Below are 20571 nucleotides of genomic sequence, written 5' to 3' on the forward strand. Positions count from 1 at the left end.
CAAGCTAATATGGAGGACTTTTGTCAAGTAGAGCAGCGGCAGAAAAAGGGAAATTTCTCTCTTTTAGGGTTCTTAAACATTCTTTTTAATTTCTTTAGTCCAAGGATTGATTTGGGTATGATTTTGTTACTTATTTTGGATGAGTAGCTAAACACCCTATTTCTGGGGGTGAGGCTAAGAACATGAGTACTCTTTAATATTCTTATTCATAGTTTCTTTTTGGATTATCATATGGGTTGTTCTTAATTTCTTAAGCTTACTATTTTAATGATTGGCCACCATTAGAATAAATTTATATTTCTATGTGAATCCGGGAGGAGAATCATAGGATAGAATGAAGAAATTAGGGAGCAAGGTGCTTATCTTTTATAAAATAAGGGATTTTAATTAGTATCTAGGATAGGGATATACCTAGAAGCCTTGCTTGGTTGAATTGCAAGAAGACAACTTCATGAATCTAGAAGATTTGTTGTAACTCTGCTGGAGTTGTAGTTACAACATTCAATAGATAGAAGATTTGAGGTCGAGAGACAAAGATTGTGGCATAACCCTTGCGAACCATCAACTCGAAACCAATTAGACTGTGAAAAAAATACAGAATTATATGATTGTTCAAAATACCTCAACCCTAGAATCGTCCTCATTATTGATTACACGCGTTGTTTACTTTGCTTCAGTCATCATTAATTATTTCTTATTTCGTAATTTACATTTTATTTACAGAATCATCTTAGTCTCGATACAATCAAACACTTAATACTCAATTGTCTTGAACTAAAGTTTGAATAATTTTCTAGTTTATTAATCCTCGAGGGAATGATACCTGACTGTCTACGTCATTATATTACTTGCACGATCACGTACACTTTTGTGCGCGTAGAGACGCAACAAGTTTTTGGCGCCGTTTTCGGGGATCAAATAAAATTAGTAAATTGCTTTAGTTTTTGGTTTTTGATAATAAGTTAAATGTTAACAACTTGATCTTTGAGGTTGAATTTTGTAGGTTTAGTTGAACATTGGACTGGCTAGGGATCAAGAGTTAGTAAAGCCCTTTACAGAACCAGAAGTGATTTTTCATCAGAGACGAAGAGCTTAATACTACACTCAACAGGGACTGATGGAAAAAATACGTGATCCTATAGTTGCTGATCTAAATGTTATAAATGTTCCAGCTCCTGTGGTTCCAGTTGTTCCTGATCAACCAGTCGCAAGACCTGTTCAAGAAGTGGCAATCCCACTTATGCACCTCATGACTAATAGTATTCTAAAGCCTAAACTAGGCGGTTGGTGGGAATTGAAATAAACTATAGTGCAATTGTTGAGATCTGCAGGGGAATTTCAGGGACTCTCATATGAGGATCCACAGCAACACTTACAAACCTTCCTGGAGATAAGCGATACATATATTCCTAAAGAAGCGGATGCTGATTATGTCAGATTAACACTCTTTCCCTTTTATCTATTGGGGGAAGCAAAGAGATGGTTACTTACTGAACTACACTAATCCATCACTACATGGGAAGATTATGCTCGAAGGTTTCTCATTTAATTTTTTCCATCTCAGAAAACTGCACGATTGAGAAGTGAGATATTGAGTTTCAGACAGAAAGATGGAGAAAATCTCGACCAAGCTTGGGAGAGATTTCAGGGCATGCTCAGAAGTTGTCCTCATCACTATCAATCGAATGATGTTTTGTTGCATACATTTATAGAAGGCCTTGAGTCTAATACAAAGATTCTATTGGATTCAGCAGCAGGGGGTCAAGCTTTGGATAAAACATATGAAGAATTATATACCTTGCTGAATAGAATTGCACAAGGGAATCCTGATTGGCATGCAGACTTAAGGAATGCTCCCAAGAAGGTTGCAGGGGTTTTGGAGGTTGATCAGTTCACTGCATTACAAGCACAGATTACAGCGATGCAGAACCATATGACTAATCAGCTCAACTTCTACTTAGGTACAACACAACTAGCAGCCATAATAAATATAGATCTACAGGTATATTCATAGTGTGAAGTTTCCAGAAGTGGTGAGCATAAAGTAAATGCATGTTCTGTTAATCCAGGTTTAGTCAACTACGTGGGGAATGCAAATGTCAGGGTCAACAAAATTTTGGCAATACGTATAATCCAAATTGGAGAAACCACCAAAATTTTTCATGGGGTGGAAATCAGGCACAAAATACAAATCAGTATAAGGGATCAGCGCAACTAAATCCATAATTGGTTTTGAACAATCTGGTGACTGCTTCGAATAGTAATATAGAGGATATGCTAAAGCAGTTTATGGCTCAACAAGCACAGTTTGCGGAGGACATGAAGGCTCAACAATCACAGTTTGTAGCTGAGTTGAAGAGTCAATAATTACTCATAAGATATCTGGAATTACAATTAGGTCAAATCACAGGATCGCAAAATACAAGGCCACAAGGATCATTGCCTGGCGACACTGAGGTTAATCCTAAATAAGTAAATGCGGTTACAATGAGGAGTGGACTACAAACTAAGGAGATAGTTCAGGAGCAGAATAATCCCGTGGTCACTGATATAGTTTGCAAGAGAATACAGAAGTGGAAGTAAAGGAAAAATAGGCTAGTGAAGACATTCGTGTAGAGAAGAAGACTATTCCCTTACCCTTTCCTTAAAGGGAAAGAAAACATCAAGAGGAAGCCAGTTTTAAGAAGTTTCTAGATCTTTTGAAATAAGTCTAAGTAAACCTTTCTCTTGTTGAAATTCAGCAGAGTGTGCCAAAATATGCTAAATACTGAAAGGATATTGTTACCAATAAGAATCGGTTGACTGAATATGCTATAGTTGCACTTACTGAAGAGTACACATCTAAAATTCAAAATAAACTGCCCATGAAATTGAAGGATCTGGGGAGTTTTACCTTGCAGATTACCCTTTGTCAAACTATTTATGTACGTGGATTGTGTGACTTGGGGGCTAGCATAAATCTGATGCCCACATCATGGTACAGAAAGATGGGTCTTAAAATCCCCAAACCCATGACTATTGTGTTGCAATTGGTAGACAGGTCAGTTGCTAGACCAAATGGTATTATTGAAGATGTACTGGTGCAAGTGCGATCTTTAATCTTTCCTGTGGATTTTGTGATTCTTGACTTTGAGGCCGATCCAGTTGTTCCATTTATTTTGGGATGACATTTTTTAGCAACAGGGTGGTCACTCATTGATGTAGCAGCTGGAAAAATAACAATGCGAGCACATGATAAAGTAGAGGTTTTTGATGTGTATAGAGCATTGAAATTGCCAACCATATATGAGGAGTTATCCTCAATATCGGTTATTAATCTTCCTTCGAATTGGCAGTTACTTTTGTCTAATGATCCTTTAGAGCGAGCTTTGATGGATTATGATCTTCATGGGGATTTAAAAGCATTGGAATTGGTTTAGGTTATGAATTTGGCTGTAATTAAGACAAATAAAGTGAAGATCGAGCCTTTGAATAGACCAATTGGTCAACCACCCACGCCCTTAGTTAAAAAAGATCCTAACTTAGAGCTTAAGGTTCTTCCTTCTCACTTATAATATGTTTTTCATGGTGATCAAGATACTTTGCCTATTATTTTATCTGCAGGATTATCTGAAGTACAGGTAAAAGAAGCTGTAACTATTATTAAAAGGAGAAAAAAAACGATTGGCTGGCAGATGTCTGAAATTTTAGAAATCAATCCAGTATTTTGTATACACAATATTTACATGGAAGAGGGGTAAAGACCTAGAGTATAGCAACAAAGAAGGTTGAACCCTGTGATGAATGGGGTGGTACGGAAAAAAGCAATCAGGTGGTTAGATAGTGGTATTGTCTACCCAATTTTCGATAGCAAATGGGTAAGTCCGGTGCACTGTGTACAAAAGAAGGGAGGAATGACAGTCGTAACAAATGATGATAATGAGTTGGTTCCCACATGTATAGTGACCGGTTAGAGAATATGTATAGATTACCGGATGTTAAATGAAGCAACTCATAAAGATCATTATCCAATTCTCTTCATTGATTAAATGCTGGATAGATTGGCAGGGAAAGAGTATTATTATTTTTTGGATGGGTACTCTGGATACAATCAGATAAGCATAGCTCTAAAACATCAAGAAAAGACCACGTTTACTTATCCATATGGTACATATGCTTTCAGATGCATGCCCTTCGGCTTATGGAATGCACCTGCTATATTTCAAAGGTGTATGATAGAGATATTCTCGTACATGGTGGAAGAATTTATGGAGGTATTCATGGATGATTTCTCTATGTATGGGAATTTATTTGAAAAATGTTTGCAAAATCTCGACAAAGTTCTAGCTCGATGTGAAGAAACAAACTTGGTGTTTAATTTGGAAAAGTATCATTTTATGGTTAAGGAAGGAATTGTCTTAGGCCATAAAGTTTCATGCAAAGGGCTGGAAGTTGACAAAGCAAAGGTTGAAGTAATTGAAACGTTGCCTCATCCAGTTACAGTCAAAGGTGTGCAAAGTTTTTTGGGACATGTTAGGTTCTATAGACGATTCATTCAAGACTTCTCAAAGATCACAAGTCCCATGTGCAAATTGTTAGAGAAAGAAGCCAAGTTTGAGTTTGGAGCTGATTGCCATAAAGCTTTTGAAAAGTTTAAGAAGAAGTTGACGAAAGCACCTATTTTGATCGCACTAGATTGGGAGTTTTCTTTTGTGCTAATATGTGATGCTAGTGATATTTCAGTGGGAGAAGTGTTGGGATAGATAAAAGATAAGATATTTTGATCGATCTACTATGCTAGCAAGGTACTAAATGATGCTCAAGTTAACTACACAGCTACAGAGAGAGAGATTGGCTATGGTATATGTATTCAATAAGTTTTGATCTTACTTAATTGGTACCAAGGTCATTATTCATACAGACCATGCTACTATTAAGTATCTCATGAACAAAAAGTATGTAAAGCCATGACTAATTAGGTGGATTCTGTTACTTCAAGAATTTGATCCTGAGGTGTGTGATAGAAAGGGAGCTAAAAATCAAGTTACTGATCACTTGTCACGGCTGGAAAATTGAGAACGTATTGCATATGACTTTCATAGTATCAAGGAAGACTTTCCTGATGAGAAGTTGTTGTTACTAGAAGCAGCTGAGTTCCCATGGTATGCTGACATTGTAAACCTGATAGTTTGTGGGGTGTATCCTTCAGAAACCACCTCGCAACAAAGGAAGAAATTACTCCATGATTCTCGTACATACATTTGGGATGAACCATACCTTTTCAAACTGGGTCCAGATAGAGTGATTTGTAAATGTATTCTAGAGGCTGAATTTTTAAAGGTGTTATAAGATTGCCATTCATCTCCATATGGTGGACCTCATGGGGGTGAGAGGACAGCGAGGAAAGTATTGCAATTAGGTTTTTTCTGGCTGACTCTGTTTAGAGATGCAGTGGTATTTGTAAAGAGTTGTGATCAATGCCAAAGGTTGGGTACTATAACCAGGCGTTATGAGATGCCCCTAAACAATATCTTAGAAGTAGAAGTCTTTGATGTTTGGGTGATTGATTTCATGGGCCCCTTCCCACCTTTAAAAGGTAATTTTTACATTCTTGTTGCAGTGGACTATGTCTCTAAATGGGTGGAAGCTATGGCGAGTCCAACTAATGATTCAAGAGTGGTACTAAAGTTTGTGAAGAATAACATATTTTCCAGATTTGGTACGCCAAGAGCAATAATTAGTGATGGAGGTACGCACTTTATCAACAACTAGTTCAAGAATCTTCTTACTAAATATGCTATTCGGCATAAGGTTTCCACTGCATACAATCCTCAAGCAAGTGTACAAGTAGAGGTATCCAATCGGGAGATTAACCAAATACTTCAGAAGATCGTGAATGGGCAGAGAAGCTGAATGATGCACTTTGGGCATATCAAACAGCATACAAAATGCCCATTGGGACATCTCCATATCTCTTAGTGTATGGTAAGGTATGTCATCTTCCCGTAGAGTTGGAACACCAAGCATATTGGGTTGTGAAGAAGCTGAATTTTGAGATGACTACTGCGGGAGAAAGAAGGTTATTGCAACTAAATAAGCTTGATAAGTTTCGACTCCATGCTTATGAAAACCTCAAGCTTTACAAGGAAAAGACCAAAAGATGGCATGATAAGCAAATTCAAGTTACGAAATTTGAGCTCGGACAACTTATTTTGTTTTTTAATCACGGCTTAAGTTGTTTCTGGTTAAATTATGATCGAAATTGTCTGGACCTTTTTAGGTAGTGCGTATGACAACCCATGGAGCTGTTGAGTTATGGAATAAAAGAAGATAGATAAGTTCCTGGTGAATGGACAGCGTGTAAAGTATTATTGGGCATCTGGACAAGCACAAGGAATCTATCACGTTGGATAATGAGTGATGATGAGCTGAGTCGTGCCACGACGTAAAATAAGGCGCTATGTGGGAAGCAACCCATAAATATATTGTAATAGGTAGTTTAATTTTTGGCTTGTAAAAAACAAAAAAAATAGAAAAATGCAAAAAAATAAGTCGTGCCACGACCAAAACTAAGGTGATGAGTGGGAGGCAACCCACCTTTACATACAAATTTTGTTGTTCTTGTTTGAGATTGCAGGGAATTCCAAGGTGAAATAGGGAGATTACTACATTTGAGGAAAGTAATCAGGTTTGCAAAATGATTTGTGTAAGTGGGGATTTCCTTAGTTAAGAAAAGATTGAGAATTACAGAAGGAATTTGATTTTGAAGAATGGCGTGATGCGAAACTAGGTATTTTGATAGTTGTCAAATTTCAGTAAGGATACGTGGTTTCCACCGCAACAAGAAAAAGTGTAAATTAAGAATTGTCAAATTCCAGTGGATTGTTGCAATTTTCAGCTTGATGAGAAACTTGGACAATTGACAATTGTCAATTTACAGTGACCAGACGCGAAACGTAGCGCATCGTGGTGGGCAGTTAAATGGAAATTGGCATTTTACAGTAGGTCTACACGATCTTACCGCATCGCAGAAATGGTTTAAATCGGACATAAATATTTCATTAAACCTAGGCCGACCCTTTCCTCTATAAATACATCCTCCCCAAAACCCTAAACATTTTTCAACATCAACGCCGCCCTCTAACTCCCTCTTTGATAAACTATTCCAATTTTTCCCTTTCTTTCATCCTTTTCTCACTTTTTAAGGCATAATAGAATCACAATAAAAAAAGAAAAGGAAAAGGCAGGATCTTCTTCCCCTGTTAGGAAGAGAAGCAGACCATCAGAAGGGCAATTAACTAGAGTGCCTAAGGCCCCTCCACTTCAGCGGGGGCAGGTTCGAAAATTTGGCTTCAAGGTTGTACGAAAGGATGGGAAGAAGTGGTATACTAAGAATATTATTGCTAAGTATATTCCAAAGGTCTATATCGATCGGGCTAGCTTGATGAGAGCTTGTCTGTCTATGGTACGGAAAATCGAGGCACTCAACATGAATTTTATTTTCCATCAGCAGATTGAATGCATTTTGTATCTTGTTAGAGAATTTTATGCCAATTGGGACCCCAGCCATCATGAATATTTGTTGAAGATTCATGGGAAAATAATTCGATTCATAGCTGCTGATGTTACCGAGTTGTTGGGTATCCCAAAAATGAACCCAAATTTCCTGCGATAGTTTATTGTTTCTCCTCCTTATGCATACATCAAGAATTTGTTGTGTGGCTAGAGATCTTCATCCCGTTGGATGAGGCATCGAGTTACAGGTTTGTATTTGGGGGACAAACAGGTAAAACAATGCAAACGGGACATTTTTGGGCCAAATCGGTGTGCTATATCCCACGGTTTAGGGGGTGGGCCCAAGGTCCGGGTATGCAGTGGGTCAAAAATTGAATTGGGCATGCTAGTGATGTTGGGGATCATACCAGTGTGGTCCGTTTAAATTTTTTTGGCCATTTGGGTTGATAAATGGGCGAAACGGTACAAACGGGACATTTTCAGACCAAATTAGTGTGCTATAGCCCACAGTTTTGAGGGTGGGCCCAAGGTTCAAGTATTCTATGGTCTAAAACTCGATCGAGGCATGTCAGGGTAGTTGAGGATCATCCCAGTGTGGTTCGTTTAAATTTTCATTGCCGTTTGGGACATTTTTGCGCCAAATTGATGTACTATAGCCCACAATTTTGGGGGTATGCCCTAGGCTCGGGTGTACTGTGCTCCAAAAATCATTCGGGGAGTGACAAGAAGGTTGGGGATTGTCCCAGTGTGGTCCGTTTAAATTTTTATGGCCATTTGGGTGGACAAACGTGCAAAACAGCGAGAACGGGACATTTTTTAGCCAAATTGGTGTGCTATAGCCCATAATTTTTGGGGTTGGACTGAAGTCCGATTGTGTTGTGGGATTAAAATTGACCGGTGCATTCCATGGAGGTCGAGGATCATCTCACTGTGGTCCATTTAAACTTTTGTGTCCATTTGGGTGGACAAATGGGCAAAACGGACCAAATGTGCCATTTTCAATCTAAATCAATGTGCTATAGCCCACGATTTTGAGAGTGGACCTGGAGTCCAATGTGATGTGGGATAAAAATTGGCCAGGCTGTGCCTGGGAGGTTGAGGATCATCCCAGTATGGGTCGTTTAAATTTTGTGGCTATTTGGGTGGACAAATGGGCAAAACGATGCGAATAGGGCATTTTCAGGTCAAATCAGTGTGCTATAAACCATAGTTTTGAGGGTGGGCCCGGGGTACGGTCTTGTTGTTGGTTGAAAATTATGTGAGACATGACAGGGAGGTCGATCATCATCTCAGTGTAGTCCGTTTAAATTTTTCAGGCTATTTCGCTAGACAAACGGGTAAAACGGCACGAGCGGGGCATTTGTGGTCCCAATCGGTGTTCTATAGCCCACGATTTCCTGGGTGGGCTTGGGGTTTGGGCGTACTGTGGGAAAAAAATTGATCGGGAAATTTAGGGAGGTTGGGGATTATCCCAGCGTAGTCCGTTTAAATTTTTGAGGCAATTTGGGTGGACAAACGGGCGAAACAACTCAAACGGGGCATTTTCGAGCCAATTTGGTGTGCTATAGCACACGGTTTTGGGGTGGTCCCAGGGTTCGAGCATGATGTGGGCCAAAAATCGACTGGGGTATGTCGGGGAAGTTAGGGATCATCCCAGAATGGTCTGTTTAAATTTCATGGTAATTTGGGTGGTCATATGGGCAAAATGGCAGAAAGGGGTATTTTCGAGCTAAATCAGTGTGTTATAGCCCACGTTTTTGGGAGTGGACCCTGGGTCCAGGCATGCTGTGTGCAAAAAATTGACTGGGGCATACCAGGGAGGTTAGGGATCATCTCAGTGTGGTTCATTTAAATTTTGTGGACACTTGGGTGGACAAACGGGTGAAACAACATAAATGGGGCATTTTAAGGCCAAATTGGTGTGCTACAGCCGAGGATTTTGGGTTGGGTTCAGGGTATGGGCGAACTATGGTCCAAAAATTGACCGAGGCATACCAGGGAAGTTTCGGATCGTCCCAGTGTATTCTGTTTAAATTTTTGTATCCATTTAGGTGGATAAATGGGTGAAAGGTGCAAACATGGTATTTTTGGATCAAATTAGTGTGCTATAGCCCATAATTTTATGGGTGGGTCCGGGTTCAGGGCATGCTATTGGCCAAAAATTGATTGGGGCATGCCAGGGAGTTTGGGAATCATCCCAATGTGGTCCATTTAAATTTTCGTGGCCATTTTAGTGGACAAACGGGCGAAACAGTGCGAACGGGGTATTTTTGAGCTAAATCAGTGTGCTATAGCCTACAGTTTAGGTGGTGGGCCTGGGGTCCGAGAGTGCTGAGGGCCGAAATTGATCATACATGCCAGGGAGATTGGGGATCATCCCAGAATGGTTCATTTAAAGTTTTGTGGCCATTTGGGTGGACAAACGGGCGAAATGGTGCGAATAGGGAATTTTTGGGCCAAATTGGTGTGCCAAATAGCCCATGGTTTTAGGGGTGGGCCCAAGGTCTAGGCATACTGTAGGCCAAAAATTGGTGTGCTACAGCCCATGGTTTCGGGGTTGGGCTCAGGTTTCGAGCCTGTTGTGGGCAAAAAATTGATCGGAGCATGTTGGGGAGGTTGTGGATCGTCCTAGTATGGTCCGTTTGAATTTTCGTTGCTCTTTGGGTGGAAAACGGGTGAAACAACACAAATGGGGCATTTTTGGGCCAAATCTGTGCTATAGCCCATGGTTTTTGGGGTGGGCCTGGGGCCCGGGCGTGCTGTGGGCTAAAAATTGATAGATCCATGCCAGGGAGGTTGAGGATCATCGCAGTATGATCGGTTTAAATTTTTTAGGCTATTTGGATGGAGAAACGGGCGAAAGGGTATGAATGGGGCATTTTTGGGCCACATTAGTTTGCTATAGTCCATAGTTTTGGGGGTGGGCCTAAGGTCTGGGCGTGCTGTAGGTCAAAAATTGACCGAGGAATTCAAGGGAGGTTGGGGATCATCCTAGTGTGGTCCGTTTAAATTTTCATGGCCATTTGGTTGGAAAAATGGGTGAAACGATGCGAATGCGGCATTTTTGGGCCAAATCGGTGTGCCAAATAGCCCATGGTTTTAGGGGTGGGCCCAAGGTCTGGGCATGCTGTAGGCCAAAAATTGGTGTGCTACAGCCCATAGTTTCGGGGTTGGGCTCGGGGTCCAGGCCTGCTGTGGGCCAAAAAATGATCGACGCATGTTAGGGAGGTTGTGGATCTTCCCAGTATGGTCCGTTTGAATTTTTGTTGCTCTTTGGGTGGGGAACGGGTGAAACAACGCAAATGGGGGATTTTTGGGCCAAATCTGTGCTATAGCCCATGGTTTTTTGGGTGGGCCTGGGGCCCGAGCGTGCTGTGGGATGAAAATTGATCGAGCCATGCCAGGGATGTTGGGGATCATTGCAGTATGGTTGATTTAAATTTTTAGGCTATTTGGATGGAGAAACGGGTGAAAGGGCATGAATGGGACATTTTTGGGCCACATTAGTTTTCTATAGTACATAGTTTTTGGGGTGGGCCCAAGGTCTGGGCGTGCTGTAGGTCGAAAATTGACCGAGGCATTCAAGGGAGGTTGGGGATCATCCTAGTGTGGTCCATTTAAATTTTCATGGCCATTTGCTTAGACAAATGGGTGAAACGACGGGAATGGGGCATTTTCGGGCTAAATCAGTGTGGGCCCAAGGTCTGGGAATACTATGGGACAAAAGTCAGTTGGGGGCATGCCAGGGAGGTTAGGGATAGTCCTAGTGTGGTCTGTTTAAATTTTCGTGGCCATTTTGGGGGACAAATGGGCGAAACAGAGTGAATGGGGCATTTTCGGGTAAAATTGGTGTGCTATAACCCATGGTTTTGGGGGTTGGCCCGAGGTCCGGGTGTTATGTAGGTTGAAAATCAACTGGGGTGTTCTAGGGAGGTTGGGATCATCCCAGGGTTGTCTGTTTAAATTTTTGTGGCCATTTGGGTGAGTAAACAGGCAACATGGCCCGAACGAGGCATTTTTGGGATAAATAGTTGTGCTATAGACCACGGTTTCAAGGGTGGGCTCAGGGTCCAGGTATGCTGTGGTCCAAAAATCAATCGGGTTATGACAGGGAAGTTGTGGATCATTCCAGTATGGTCTGTTTAAATTTTGGTCTCCATTTGGGTGGATAAACAGGCAAAACAGCGCGAACGGGGTATTTTTGAGCTAAATTAGTATGGTATAGCACACAATTTCGAGGGTGGTCCTGGGTTTTGGGCATTCTGTGGGACAAAAAATTGATTGGGGCATGTCAGGGAGGTTGGGGATCATCCCAGTGTCGTCCGTTTAAATTTTTGTGGCCATTTCGGTAGCAAAACGGTCGAAACGGTATGAACGGGGCATTTTCAGGCCAAATTGGTATGCTATAGCCCACGGTTTTTGGGGTGAGGCCAGGATCGAGGCATGCTGTAGACCTTAAATCGATCGAGGCATGCCAAGGGGCTGAGAATCATCCTAGTGTGGTCAGTTTAAATTTTCATGGCCATTTGGGTGGATTAACAGGCAAAAATGCGTGAATGGTTTATTTTCGGGCAAAATTAGTGTTCTATAGCCCACGATTTTGGGGGTGGGACAGGGGTCTGGGCGTGCTGTAGGCCTACAATCGACCGGGGCATGACAAAGAGGTTGGGGATTATCCCAGTGTGGTCCATTTAAATTTTTATTGCCATTTGGGTGGATAAGCGGGCGAAATGGCTCGAATGGGGCATTTTTTAACCAGATCAGTGTGCTATATTCCATGATTTCGAGCATGCTGTGGGATAAAAATCAATTGAGGTATGCCAGGAAGGTTGGGGATCATCCCTGATTGGTCCGTTTAAATGTTTGTGGCTATTTGGGTGGACAAAAAGGTGCAACGGCGCGAATGGGGCATTTTTGGACTAAATCGGTGTGCTATAGTCCACGGTTTTAGGGGTGGGCATAGAGTGTGTACATGTTGTGGGCCAAAAATTGATCAGGGCATGTTTGGGAGGTTGGGGATCATCTAAGTATGATCCATTTATATTTTCATGTTGATTTGAGTGGACTAACAGGTGAAACAGCGCACACGAGGCATTTTTGAGTCAAATTGGTGTGCTATAGCCCACGATTTTAGGGGTGGGCTCGGGATTCGGGCGTTTTGTTTGTTGAAAATATACTAGGGAATTCTAGGGAGGTCGGGGATCATCCTAGTATGGTCGGTCCAAATTTTCATGGCCATTTGGGTGGACAAACTGGCGAAACAATGCAAACGAGGCTTCTTCGGGCCAAATTCGTGTGCTTTTGCCCACGGTTTTGGGGGTAGACCTAGGGTCCGGGTGTGTTGTGGGTCAAAAATTGATCGGGGCATGCCAGGGAGGTTGAGGATCATCATAGTGTGGTCTGTTTAAATTTTTGTGGCCATTTGTGTGGACAAACGGGCGAAAAGGAACAAATGGGGCATTTTTGGGCCAAATCGATGTTCTAAAGTCCACGGTTTTGGGGGTGCGCCCGTGGTCCGGGTGTGTTGTGGGACAAAAATCAAGCGGGGCATTCTAGGGATGTTAAGAATAGCCACAGTGTGGTCCGTTTAAATTTTTGTGGTTATTTAGGTGGACAAATGAGCGTAATGGCACGAACGGGGCATTTTTGGGCTAAATTTCTGTGTTATAGCCTACGGTTTTAGGGGTGGTCTTAGAGTCCCGGCGTGCTGTGGACTGAAAATCAACTGAGGCATTCCAGGGAGGTTGAAGATCATCTTTTAAAGTTTCATTGATATTTGGGGGGGCAAAGGGGTAAAACGGCGTGAACGGGGCATTTTCGAACAAATCTATGTGTTATAGCACACGATTTTGGGAGTGGGCTTAGGGTTCGGGCGTGCTGTGTACTAAAAATTGATCGGGGCATGCCAGGGAGGTTGAGTATTATCCCAGTGTGGTCTATTCAAATTTTCGTTGTCATTTGGGGGGACAAAGGGGTAAAACGGTGCAAACGGGACATTTTTGGGCCAAATCAGTGTACTATAGCCCCCGTTTTTGGGGGTGGGCCAAGGTTCTGGGCGTGATGTCGGCTAAAATCCACCGGTCCATGCCAAGGAGGTTGGGGATTATCCCTGTGTGATCCGTTTAAATTTTTGTGGCTATTTGATTGGACAAACGGGCAAAACAGTGCGAACGAGGTATTTTCAGGCCAAATCGGTGTGCTACAGCCCATGGTTTCGAGGGAGGGCCTGGGGTCCGGCATGCTGTAGGCCAAAAATCAAATGGGACATGCCAGGGAGGCTGGGGATCATCCCAGTGTGGTCCGTTTAAATTTTCGTGGCCATTTGGGTGGGCAAACATGCGAAACGGCGAGAATGGGATATTTTTTGGCCAAATAGGTGTGCTATAGCCCACAATTTTGGGGGGTTGGCCTGGGGTCCGGATGTGCTATAGGTTAAAAATCGACTGATGTATGCAAGGGAGGTCGGAGATCGTCCCAGTGTGGTCCGTTTAAAATTTTGTGGCCATTTGGATGGACAAACGGGCAAAATAGGGCAATGGGGCATTTTCGAGCTCAATCATTATGCTATAGCCCATGGTTTTGAGAGTGGGCCTGGGGTCCAACGTGATGTGGGCCAGAAATTGATCGGGGCATGCTAGGGAGGTTGGGATCATCCCAGTGTAATTCATCTAAATTTTGTGGCTATTTGGGTGGACAAATGGGTGAAACAACGCGAATGGGGTATTTTTGGGCCAAATCGGTGTGCTATCGACCACGATTTTTGGGGTGGGCCCAGGGTACGATCTTGTTGTTTGCGAAAAATTATTCAGGATATGTCAGGGAGGTCGGCGATCATTCTAGTATGGTTTGTTAAAATAATTGGGGCTATTTGGTTGGACAAACAAGCAAAACAGCATGAACGGGGCATTTTTGGGCCAAATCAATCTGCTAGCCCACGGTTTCCTGGGTGGGCTCGAGGTCCGAGCGTACTGTGGGTCAAAAATTAATTAGGGCATTTAGGGAGGTTGGGGATCATCCCAATGTGGTCTTTTTAAATTTTTGAGACAATTTGGTTAGACAAACAGGCAAAACAACGCGAACGGGGCATTTTCAGGCTAAATCGATGTGCTATAGCACACGATTTCGGGGGTGGACCGATGGTCCGGGCGCGCTGGGGGATAAAAATTGATCTAGGCATGTCGGTAAGGTTGGGTATCATCCCAGTGTGGTCCGTGTAAATTTTCATGGTGATTTGGGTGGTCAAACGGGTGAAACGGCACGAAGGGGCATTTTTGGGCTAAATCGGTGTACTATAGCCTACGGTATTGGGGGTGGGCCCTGGGTCCGAGTGTACTGTATGTCAAAAATTGACTGAGGTATGTCAGGGAGGTTGGGAATCATCCCAGTGTGGTCCGTTTTTATTTTTGTAGCCACTTGGGTGGACAAATGGGCGAAACTACGCAAACGATGCATTTTTGGGCCAAATAGGTGTGCTATTGCCCATGATTTTGGGGGTGGGTCTGGGGTATGGGCGTGATGTGGGCTAAAAATTGACCAAGGCATGTGAGGGAGGTTGGGTATCATCCCACTGTATTCTATTTAAATTTTCTTGGCCATTTGGGTGGACAAACGGGCAAAACGGCACGAATTGGGCATTTACAAACCAAATCAGTGTGCTATATCCTACGATTTTGGGGGTAGGCCCGGGATCAGGGCGTGTTGTTGGCCAAAAATTGATCGAGTCATGATAAGGTGGTTGAGGATCATCCTTATATGGTCCATTTAAATTTTCGTGGCCATTTGGGTGGACAAACAGGCAAAACGGCACAAATAGGGTATTTTTGAGCTAAATCGGTGTGCTAGAGCCCACAGTTTTGGTTGTGGGCCCAGGGTCCAAGTGTGTTATGCACCAAAAATTGATCCAGACGTGCTATGGAGGTTGAGGATCATTCTAGTATGGTCCATTTAAATTTTTGTGGCCATTTGGGTGGACAAACGGGCGAAACGACACAAATTGGGTATTTTTGGGCCAAGTTGGTGTGCTATAGCCCATGGTTTCAGGGGTGGGCCCGAGGTCCGAGCGTGCTATGGGCCAAAAATCAACCGGCGTATATTGGGGAGGTTGTGGATCTTCTCAGTGTGGTCCGTTTAAATTTTTATAGCTATTTGGGTGGACAAACGGGCAAAACGATGCTAATAGTCCATTTTTGGGCTAAATTTTTGTGCTATAGCCCATGGTTTCGGGGTGGGCCCGATATCCGGGCGTGCTATGGAATGAAAATTAATCAGGGCAAGACAGGGAGGTTGGGGATCATCGCAGTATGGTCCGTTTAAATTTTTGTGTCCATTTGGATGGAAAAATGGGTAAAACGGCATGAACGGGTCATTTTTGGGCCAAATTGGTTTGCAACATCCCACGGTTTGGGGGGTGGGCCCCAAGTGTGATCATATTGTGGGTTAAAAATTGACCGAGGCATTCAAGGTAGATTAGTGATCGTTCCAGTGTAGTCTGTTTAAATTTTCATGGCCATTTAGGTGGACAAACGGGTGAAACAACGCGAATTGGGCATTTTCGGGCTAAATTGGTGTGCTTTAGCCCATAGTTTTTGGGTAGGGCTAGGGGTATGGTCATGTTGTGGGTCAAAAATCAACCGAGGCATGCCAAAGAGGTTGGGGATAGTCTTATTGTGGTCCGTTTAAATTTTTGTGCCCATTTGGCGGACAAACGAGAAAATCAGCACGAACGGGGCATTTTGGGGCTAAATTGGTGTGCTATACCCCATTGTTTTGGGAGTTGGCCCATGGTCCGAGTGTTTTGTAGGCTGAAAATTAATAGGGGCATGCCAGGGAGGTTGGAGATCATCCCAGTATGGTTCGTTTAAATTTTTGTGGCCATTTGGGTAGAGAAACGGGCAAAACGGCGCGAATGGGATATTTTTGGGCCAAATATTTGTGCTATAGTCCACGATTTCGGGGGTGGGCTTGGGGTCCGAACATGCTGTGGGCTGAAAATTAACTGGGGTGTGCCTGAGAGGTTGTGGATTATCCCAGTGTGGTCCATTTAAATTTTTGTGGCCATTTGGGTCGACAAACGGGCGAATCTGCATAAATGGGGTGTTTTCAGGCCAAATCAGTGTGCTATAGCACAAAATTTTGGGGGTGGGCCTGGGGTTCGAGCATTCTGTGGGTCGAAAATAGATTGGGTCATGCCAGGGAGGTTGGGGATCATCCCAATGTGGTCCGTTTAATTTTTCATGGCCATTTTGGTAGAGAAATTGTCGAAACAGTACGAACGGGGCATTTTCAGGCCAAATTGGTATGCTATATCCCATATTTTGAGGGAGGGCCCAGGGTCGAGGTGTGCTGTGGAAGGTAAATCGATCGAGGCATGCCATGGAGGTTGGGGATCATCTTAGTGTGGTCTATTTAAATTTTCATGGCCATTTAGGTGGATAAACGGGCAAAAATGCACAAATGGGACATTTTCGGGTGAAATTGGTGTTCTATAGCCCACAGTTATGGGGTGGCCGAGGCATCTGGGCGTGCTGTAGGTGTATGATTGATCGGGGCTTGACAAGGAGGTCGGGGATCATCCCAGTGTGGTCCATTTAAGTTTTTAACCGAGGCATGCTAGGAAGGTTGGGGATCATCCCTGTATAGCATGTTTCAATTTTTGTGGCTATTTGGAAGGACAAACGGGTTAAACGGTATGAACGGGGCATTTTCAGGCTAAATCGGTGTGCTATAGCCCACCCTTTTGGGGGTGGGAATAGTGTCCGGGCGGGCTGCGGGCCCAAAATTGACTGAGGCCTGTTAGGGAGGCTGGGGATCATCGTAGTATGGTCCATTTATATTTTACTGGCCATTTGGGTGGACTAACGAGTGAAACAGCGCACACGAGGCATTTTCAATGTAAATTGGTATGCTATAGCCCACGGTTTTGGGGGAGGGCTCAGGGTTCGGGCGTGCTGTTGGCGAAAAATTGACTAGGGAATTCTAGGGAGGTTGGGGATCATCCCAGTATGGTCGGTTTAAATTTTCGTGGCCATTTGGGTGGAGAAACTGGCAAAATAGGGTAAACAGGGCTTTTTCGTGCCAAATTGGTGTGCTTTTGCCCATGGTTTGGGGGTGGGCCTGGGGTCTGGGTGGACTGTCGATTGAAAGTTGATAAGCGCATGCCGAGGAGGTTGGGGATCATCTTAGTATGGTTCTTTTAAATTTTTATGGCTATTTGTATGGATAAAAAGGCAAAAAGATGTGAACGAGGCATTTTCGAGCCAAATCAATGTTCTGTAGCCCACGGTTTTGGGGGTGGGCCCGTGGTCCGGGCGTGTTGTGGGCCAAAAATTGATTGGGGCATACTAGGGATGTTGGGAATAGCCACAGTGTAGTCCGTTTAAATTTTCGTTGCCAGTTGGGTTGACAAACGAGCAAAATGGTACGAAGGGGGCATTTTTGGGCAAAATTTGTGTGTTATAGTCCATGGTTTTGGGGGTGGGCATGGGGTCCGAGAATTTAGTGGACTAAAAATCGATCTGGGCATGACAGGAAAGTTGAGGATCATTACAGTATGGTCTGTTTAAATTTTTGTGGCTATTTGGGAGGACAAACAAGTGAAACGGCACGAACGGGACATTTTCGAGCTAAATCGGTGTGCTATAACCCACGGTTTTGGGGGTGAGCCCAGGGTCCAGGTGCTCTGTAGGCCAAAAATCCACCGAGGCATCCCAGGGAGGTTGAGGATTATCCCTGTGTGATCCGTTTAAATTTTTGTGTCCATTTGGGTGGACAAACGGGAAAAGTGGTACAAACGGAGCATTTTTAGGCTAAATTAGTGTGCTATAGCCTATGGTTTTGGGGTTGGTCCCTGGGTTTAGGTGTGCTGAGGGTCAAAAATCAACCGGGGAGTGCCAGGGAGGTTATGGATCATCCCAATATGGTCCGTTTAAATTTTTGTGGCCATTTCGGTGGACAAACGGGCGAAACGGTGCGAACAGGGTGTTTTTGGGCCAAATTGTTATGCTATAGCCAACGGTTTTGGGGTTAGGCCTGGGGTTCAGATGTTCTATGGGACAAAAATTGATCAAGACATGCCAGGGAGTTTGGGGATCATACCAGTGTTGCCCGTTTAAAGTTTTGTGGCCATTTGGGTGGACAAACAGGTAAAACGGCATGAACGGGGAATTTTTAGGCAAATTGGTGTGCTATAGGCCACGATTTTGGGGGTGGGCTCGGGGTCCGGGTATGATGTGGGTCGAAAATCAATCGGGGTATGCCAGAGAGGTTAGGGATCATCCCAGTATGGTCCTTTTAAATTTCCATGGCAATTTGGGTGGATAAACGGGCGAAAAGGCATGAACGGGGCATTTTCAAACCAAATCGATGTGCTACAACCCACGATTTTAGGGGTGGACCCTGATTTTAGCTGTGTTGTGGGCCTAAAATTGACCGAGGCATGCTAGGGAGGTTAGGAATTGTCCCAGTGTTTTCCATTTAAATTTTTGTGGCCATTTGGGTGGACAAATGGGAGAAACGACACGAACGGGGTGCTTTTAAGCCAAATCGGTTTGTTATAGCCCAAAGTTTTTGTGGTGGGCCCTGGATCTGGGTGTGCCATGGGCCAGAAATTGACTGAGGCATGCCAGGAAGGTTATGGATCATTCGAGTGTGGTATTTTTAAATTTTTGTGTCCATTTGGGTGTACAAAAAGGCAAAACGGCACGAATGAGTTATTTTTTGGCTAAATTGGTGTGCTATAGGCCACGGTTTTGGGGGTGGGCCTAGGTTCAGGGCGTGTTGTAGGCCAAAAATCAACTTGGGCGTGTCACGGAGGTTGGGGATTATCCCAGTATAGTCCATTTAAATTTTCGTGGCCATTTGGTTGGACAAACAGGTGAAACAGAGCGCACAGGGCATTTTAGGGATAATTTGGTGTGTTATAGCCCACGGTTTTTGGGTTGGGCTCAGGAACCGGGTGTGTTATGGGCCAAAAATTTATCATGGAATTCTAGGGAGCTTGGGATCATCCCAGTATGGTTTATTTAAATTTTCGTGGCTAGTTGGGTGGACAAACAGGCATAACGGTGCGAACGGGGCTTTTTTGGGCAAAATTGATGTGCTATTTACCATAATTTTGGGAGTGGGCCTGAGGTCCGAGCGTGTTGTGGGCTCAAAATTGACCGAGGCATACCAGGTTGGTTAGGATAATCCCAGTGTGGTCCATTTAAATTTAAGTGTCCATTTGGGTGGACAAATAGGCTGAACAGCGCAAACGGGGCATTTTCGAGCCTAATCTGTGTGCTATAGCCCACAGTTTTGTGGGTGGAATCGAGGTCCGGACATGCTTAGGGCCAAAAATTGACTGATCTATGCCAGGGAGATTCAGAATCATCCCAGTATAGTCCTTTTAAATTATCATGGCCATTTGAGTGGCCAAACAAGCAAAACGGCGCGAACGATACGTTTTTGGGCCAAATTGGTGTGCTATAGACCACGGTTTCATGGGTGGACTCGGGGTTTTGGCATGACCAAAAATAGACCGGGATGTGACAGGGAGGTTAGGGATCGTCCTTGTGTGTCCTGTATAAATTTTCATGACCATTTGGGTGGACAAATGAGCGAAACAGCGCGAATGGGGCATTTTGGGCCAAATCGTTATGCTATAGCCCATTGTTTTAGGGGTGGGTCCGAGGTCCGGGCGTGCTGTGGCCCAAAAATTGACTGAGGCATTCTAGGGGGGTTGAGGATCATTGTAGTATGGTCCATTTAAATTTTTGTGGCCATTTGTATGGACAAACGGGCGAAACAGCATGAATGGGGTATTTTCAAGCCAAATTGGTTTGCTTAGTCCATGATTTTGGGGTTAGGCCGAGGGTCCGGGCGTGTTGTGTCTAAAAAATTGACTGAGGTATTCAAGGGAGATTGGAGATCTTCCCAGTGTGGTCCATTTAAATTTTTATGGCCATTGGGGTAAACAAATGGGTGAAATAACTCAAATGGGGCATTTTTGGGCTAAATCGGTGTGCTATATCCCACGGCTTTGGGGGTGGTCTCGGGGTCCGGGTGTGCTATAGGTCAAAAATTGACTGGGGCATGCTA

The 20571-nt window shown here is 43.7% G+C and overlaps 1 non-coding gene across 1 annotated transcript; it reads right to left on the reverse strand.

Annotated features, from left to right (window-relative positions):
• Positions 1 to 1573: 1573 nt before the first annotated feature.
• LOC124889847 lies at positions 1574 to 1680 on the reverse strand. The gene has a single exon (XR_007048761.1). It is a non-coding gene; the product is annotated as a small nucleolar RNA R71 (small nucleolar RNA).
• Between the last annotated feature and the right edge of the window lie 18891 nt (positions 1681 to 20571).

Source organism: Capsicum annuum, chromosome 12 (genome assembly GCF_002878395.1).
Source record: "Capsicum annuum cultivar UCD-10X-F1 chromosome 12, UCD10Xv1.1, whole genome shotgun sequence".
NCBI lineage: Eukaryota > Viridiplantae > Streptophyta > Magnoliopsida > Solanales > Solanaceae > Capsicum > Capsicum annuum.